Raw genomic sequence first — 5,572 nt, 5'->3', positions numbered from 1 at the left:
ATGAAAATGTCCAATAAAAAAAAAAAGAAATATTGTTAAAATGTCCAATAAAAAAGGAAATTTTGTGAAAATTTGCTATAGAAAGAAAATTTTGTGAAAATGTCTAGTATAAAAAGGAAATTTTATGAAAATTTCCAAAAAAAAGAATTTTTCTGAAAAGGAACTTTTCTAAAAATTTTCTATAAAAAGGAACTTTTGGGAACATTTCCTATAAAAAGGAAATTTTGTAAATTACTTCAATTAAGTTAAAAATTTTTGTTAAAATTTCTATAAAAAGTAAATTTTGTAAAAATTTCTAAAAATGAAGTTTTGTGAAGATTGCCCATATAAAAGGAAATTTTGTAAAAATTTTCTTAAAATGGAAATTTTCCTTTTAAAAGAAAATTTTTTTATAAAAAAGAAATTTTATGAAAATTTCCCCTAAAATGGAATTTTATTAAAATTTCTTATAAAAAGGAAATTTTATGAAAATTTTCCCTAAAAAGGAAAATTTCATAAAAACAAAATTTTACGAAAATTTCTTATAAAAATTGAAAAGAGGAATTTTTAGGGAACAATTGTATGTCTTTCTTTAATGAAATTAAAGAGAATATTTCTATTGAAAGAAAATTTCTATAAAATAAAAATTTAAAGAAAATTTCCTATAAAAACAAATACGAAATTTTTCTATAATATCAAATACAATTTCGCCCACTGTAGAGAGCTTTTTACAAACCTCCAGACTCATTCTATTTAAATATTTTGCTGATTTTAAATAAAATCAAAATAAACACAAAAAATTTCATATTTTGTTCTTTTTTTATAAAATGATTATTTTTAAATGAAGATAATAATGATGTGAGAATATAAAATTTAAATACAAATGTAAAAGTTACAGTATATAACGTCAACTTAAATAAATATTTACTTGCAAAATTTTTTTCTCTTTTTTTTTGTAATATTATGTTTGTATATTTGAGGTTATGTCCTTTTAAAGGTAATACTTGCTAAAAAAAAATATATATACACAGACCTAGTCACACACAGACATATATATGAATTTTACCTTAAACAAACATTAAGTTCAGCATCTAGCATCACTTCCCTGTTAAGAGGGGGAAAATAAATTCAAAGGCCAAAAATTATACATTCAATTTACATTCATAATCATTTTTAAAAGTCCAATAAGAGCTAAAGGAAGAGGGGAAAGAGACATAGTCGAATGACACACTTACATTTGTATGCAGTTTAATATCTAATGATTTCTTAAAGGGCAAAGAGCGGGTTAGATTTAGTTTTTTTGTCTGATTTGTTTTTGGTTGTTAAGATTTTTAGGGGAAAAAAGTGATTTAATTTCTTAACAGCATATTTATGAAATTTTTAATTTCGAATTAATCTCGGCCTGTAAATTACAAAATCTGTGACTAATAACAATACTTATCTTAAATAGCCAGATTATTTATGGCTTAAATTTATTTTGCCTTTTGATGGGAAATCTTATTTTAAAATATATCTTTTTTTAAACTTTGTACATTAGTCTTTTAGTAACTTCTTCTTTGTTGAATATTTAAAATTTTGTTTATTATTAATTTTTTTTTTTTTTAAATTTAAAAATTTATACAAGTTTCTTTTTTTTTGTAAATAACTTACCTTTACACAACAACAATCAGCCATGTTTTAAACGAAATACTAAATTATAAAATTAATTTTTCTCTTTTTTTTGTAGATCAATATACCACAATAACTGCTCAATGAGTTTGAACAATTAAAAATTTATAATAAAACCACCAGCAAAGGATTTTCTTTACATTAAATTAAAAGAAGTAGAAAAAATGTAAAACGAGCTGAAAGAAAAAGAAAAAGAGGTAATTATATTAAAATTCAAATTTTATTTTGCTAATAGCAAGGACACAAACCAATTTATTTAAAATTAAATATTATATAAAAGTAATTTCTTTTGATGTTATAAAGAAAATTCTGTTTAATTAGTTTTTTTATAAAGAAAAATGTTTTTCTTATTGATGAAAAGATTCTTCGAGATATTGTTTTTAAAAAATACATTTTGTTAATTTCTTTTTTTTTTATAAAAAAATACTATAAAATTTTATTTTTTTATAGAAAATTTTCGAAAAATCATTCTTATTATATAAATAATTTTTAAAAACGGGTTGGGAGGTTGTGGCTTCAATTCTCACCAGAGACTTTACTACCCTACAAGAGTAGATTTTAAAAATTCTCTACTTAATAGAAACTACTCGAAAATTTCTCTTTTTAATAAAAATATATGGAAAAAATATCTTTTTAATAGAAAATTTATCTTTTTAATAGCAATTTTTCAGCATTTCTTTTTTTTAATAGAAATTTTTCAGAAATTCCTCTTTTGAACAGAAAAATTTTGGAACTTGCTCTTTTAAATAGAAAATTTTAAAATTTTTCTTTAATAGAAGATTTTTGGAAATTTTTAGCAGAAAATTTTCGAAATTTTCTCCTTTTTATAACGGATTTTCCGAAGTTTATAGAAATTTTTTGGAAATTTCTTTGTTTAATAGAAAAAATTTGGACATCTCTCTTCTTAATATAAAAATTTCGAAACTTTCTCTTTGAATTAGAAGTTTTTCGCACATTTCTCTTTTTTATAAAAAATCTCAATAGAAAAATCTCTTTTAATAGGAAATTTTCGAAAATTTCTCTTTTTAATAGAAGTTTTTATAATCTTTTTCATTTTAAGAAAATTTTCGGAAATTTCTATTTTTAATAGAAAATTTTGTAAACTAAATAGAAAATTTTCTCTGAAACAGTGAATTTTTAATAAAAATTATTTATAAATTTGTGTTTTTTTTTAATAAAATTTTTCTTTTTAATAGAAAATATTAATAGAAAATATTTTAAATTTTCGGAAATTTTTAATTTTATTAGAAAATGTTCGAAAATGTTTTTAACAAAAAATTTTTATTAACTCTTTATACCCTTCACCCTTGAAGGGTATGAATGTGGAAGAGCTATAAGTGAACACCTGCCGTGTTAGTCTTATTTCACGTTTCATTTACATCTTTCAAGCCACCACAAGGGACTTGCAAGACCTCTTCATTCATCCTGTCTATCTGTTTGAGTTTATGAATGAGGAAATGTTTTACATGAACACCTTTTCGAGCTTCTGTGACGACACACGACTGCCCTATTGTGCTTCTTACACGCTGTTAATTATACCCTACACCACTTTAGTGGTGTATTTATTTATTGGGTTTGTGCTGATGTTTGTAATGCACAATAATAATATTGGTCCTATACCCTCCTTAAAGTATACCAATCGGCTCAGAATCATTTTCTGAGTCGATTTAGCTATGTCCGTCCGTCTGTCCGTCCGTCCATGTAAACCTTGTAATCAAACTACAGGTCGCAATTTTGAAGATAATTCTATGAAATTTGGTACATGATATTCTATTGTCCCAGGGACAAAGCCTATTGAAAATGGTTAAGATCGGTCCATTATTTCACCTAGCCCCCATACAACTGAACCCCTCGAATAGGGCTTTTAAAACTTGTAATCAAACTTCAGGTGGCAATTTTGGAGATAATTCAATGAAATTTGGCACATGATCTTTTATGGTACCGTAGACGAAGCCTATTGAAAATGGTTACCATCGGTGTATTATTTCACCTAGCCTCCATACAACTGATCCCGCCGAATAGGGCTTTTAAGTTCATAATTATGTTTAATATACTCATATCTCGACAAAAAGCTGCAACAACCAAGTTGTATACAAGATTTGATGACCCTCACGAATTCCATAATAATAGGTTCTTATATGACCCTAGCCCTTATGAAAAGCCCCTTCAAAATTTCACTTAAATGTCCAAAATCTAAGGCAAGGTTCAATTCACCTAGAGACTTAACAACTAGACCAAAGTACGAATCTATCAAGTAAGCCGAAAACTTTATTCTTACTTATAGAGAACACACTCTCCTTAATTCATCCTGTATTATATAAATTAAAACTAACTCATTTCCAACGCTTAGCCCTAAAGTCACTCCTCTGTGGGGTATCTGTTGCCATCGACAACCGCACGAACTTATCCCCAAATATAGACTCTACTTTGCATCAGTCTTTTAATCGCAACTCAATCTTCCAGCGAATTTTGGTTTTAAACACAGCCACTACGTGAATCTCGAAGAAACCTTAACCAACTGACCATCGAGGTCATTGTTTAGCGAGTAGCTGGCCACCCATAGTGCCAGATTATGTGGTTCGATCCCATGTCAAATCATTTCGAGGAATGTCCGAAGAATGTAGTGCCATCAACAGTTTATAGTCTCGCCAGACTCGAGGTCAAGGTAGCATATCTTTTCCCTGGATTGCCATAATACCATGAAGGGGTCTTTCATCAAGTTAACATGCCCCAGGGGGGTTAAGAAGTGTGTATATAATTTTGTCATTCTGTTTGAAATTTCTACAATATAATTTTTCGACCCAATAAAAAGCATCTGTCTGCGTGTCTGAAGTCGAAGTGCTTTATGTAAACAACTGCATTGACGATATATTTTATGGAGGTCTTTTTCAATCACTGTGTTAGCAAAAAGTAACAACTTACCACCGCCCTATTGTTTATCTTACACACCGGTGTAAGGCCCTAAGTAAGTGGTACATTTTCATTCTTCAAAAGGTACTTTTTGAAATGAGTCATGTAGCACCCGAAGTAAGTCTTACAAGCGATTAAATGGATTATATTGTACTTTTTCGTTCTTCCAAAGGTACTTGTAAATTCTTTTTTATTTTTTATAAAAACTAATAAAATTTGCTCTATTTTTTATTTCATTTCAAACTAGACTTTATTTCTGTTATTATCCTTCATAAAATAAAATGTGTTAATTCGTCTGTGGCTTATGTCCTTGTTAATCATAATTTGTTTCTCTTTAAACTTACCACTTGTATATTTGTTGTTGTAGATGTGTGCGTTTAACGTCTCGTTTTTGTTTTCCTTTGTGTCTATGTTTATGTCTAAAGAGACGATTATCCTTTTGATGATTCAGAAATCAGAAAAAATCAAACAAAAAAGGAAAAATCTGTTTTCAAGAAACAAATTAGGCAGCTTGTTCTTTTTTTTATTTAATACTATTTTCTTAGTTGGTTTTTTTCTGTCTACTCTCTTAAAACTTAATAACGGAAAGAAATTGTAAAATGCCTTTGCTAGAAAATATGCATTTTGTTGGATGAATATAAAACGTTGAAGTAGACGATGAAAAAAACATGTGCAAAGGAAAAAGTTTTCCTTTTTTGTTCAAAATTTTGCTTTAAGATATTGCTACGGTCTGCGATTCTAAAAAGAGAAAAAAAATAAAAAGAAGAGGATTTAAAATATTCACTGTTAATTAAGCAATATATAGTTTAGAAATCATTTAAAACTGTTCAAAGAAAACTTATACTAATAAAATTTAATTTTCACAATACACACATAAGGTATTGTCTATAAGTAAATTTGCTTTAAATGTGCATGTTCTTTTGTACAATTTTCTCACACCGAATATATAAATTGTATGTCACCATAAAATTTGCACATGAAATAATTTAATTAAATTTTTCTTTAGCCTTTTTTT

General features: G+C 26.9%; 1 long non-coding RNA gene across 1 annotated transcript; it reads right to left on the bottom strand.

Annotated features, from left to right (window-relative positions):
* Window positions 1-1,702: 1,702 nt before the first annotated feature.
* LOC124420129 lies at window positions 1,703-5,294 on the bottom strand. Its single transcript, XR_006941049.1, has 2 exons — window positions 4,902-5,294; window positions 1,703-1,823 (listed from the first exon to the last, which is right to left on the bottom strand). It is a non-coding gene; the product is annotated as an uncharacterized LOC124420129 (long non-coding RNA).
* Window positions 5,295-5,572: the final 278 nt, after the last annotated feature.

The sequence above is a fragment of the Lucilia cuprina genome, chromosome 5, assembly GCF_022045245.1.
Source record: "Lucilia cuprina isolate Lc7/37 chromosome 5, ASM2204524v1, whole genome shotgun sequence".
Classification (NCBI taxonomy): Eukaryota; Metazoa; Arthropoda; class Insecta; order Diptera; family Calliphoridae; genus Lucilia; species Lucilia cuprina.
Note: the sequence above shows the minus strand (reverse complement) of the source record. Positions and strands in the feature narration are given on the sequence as shown.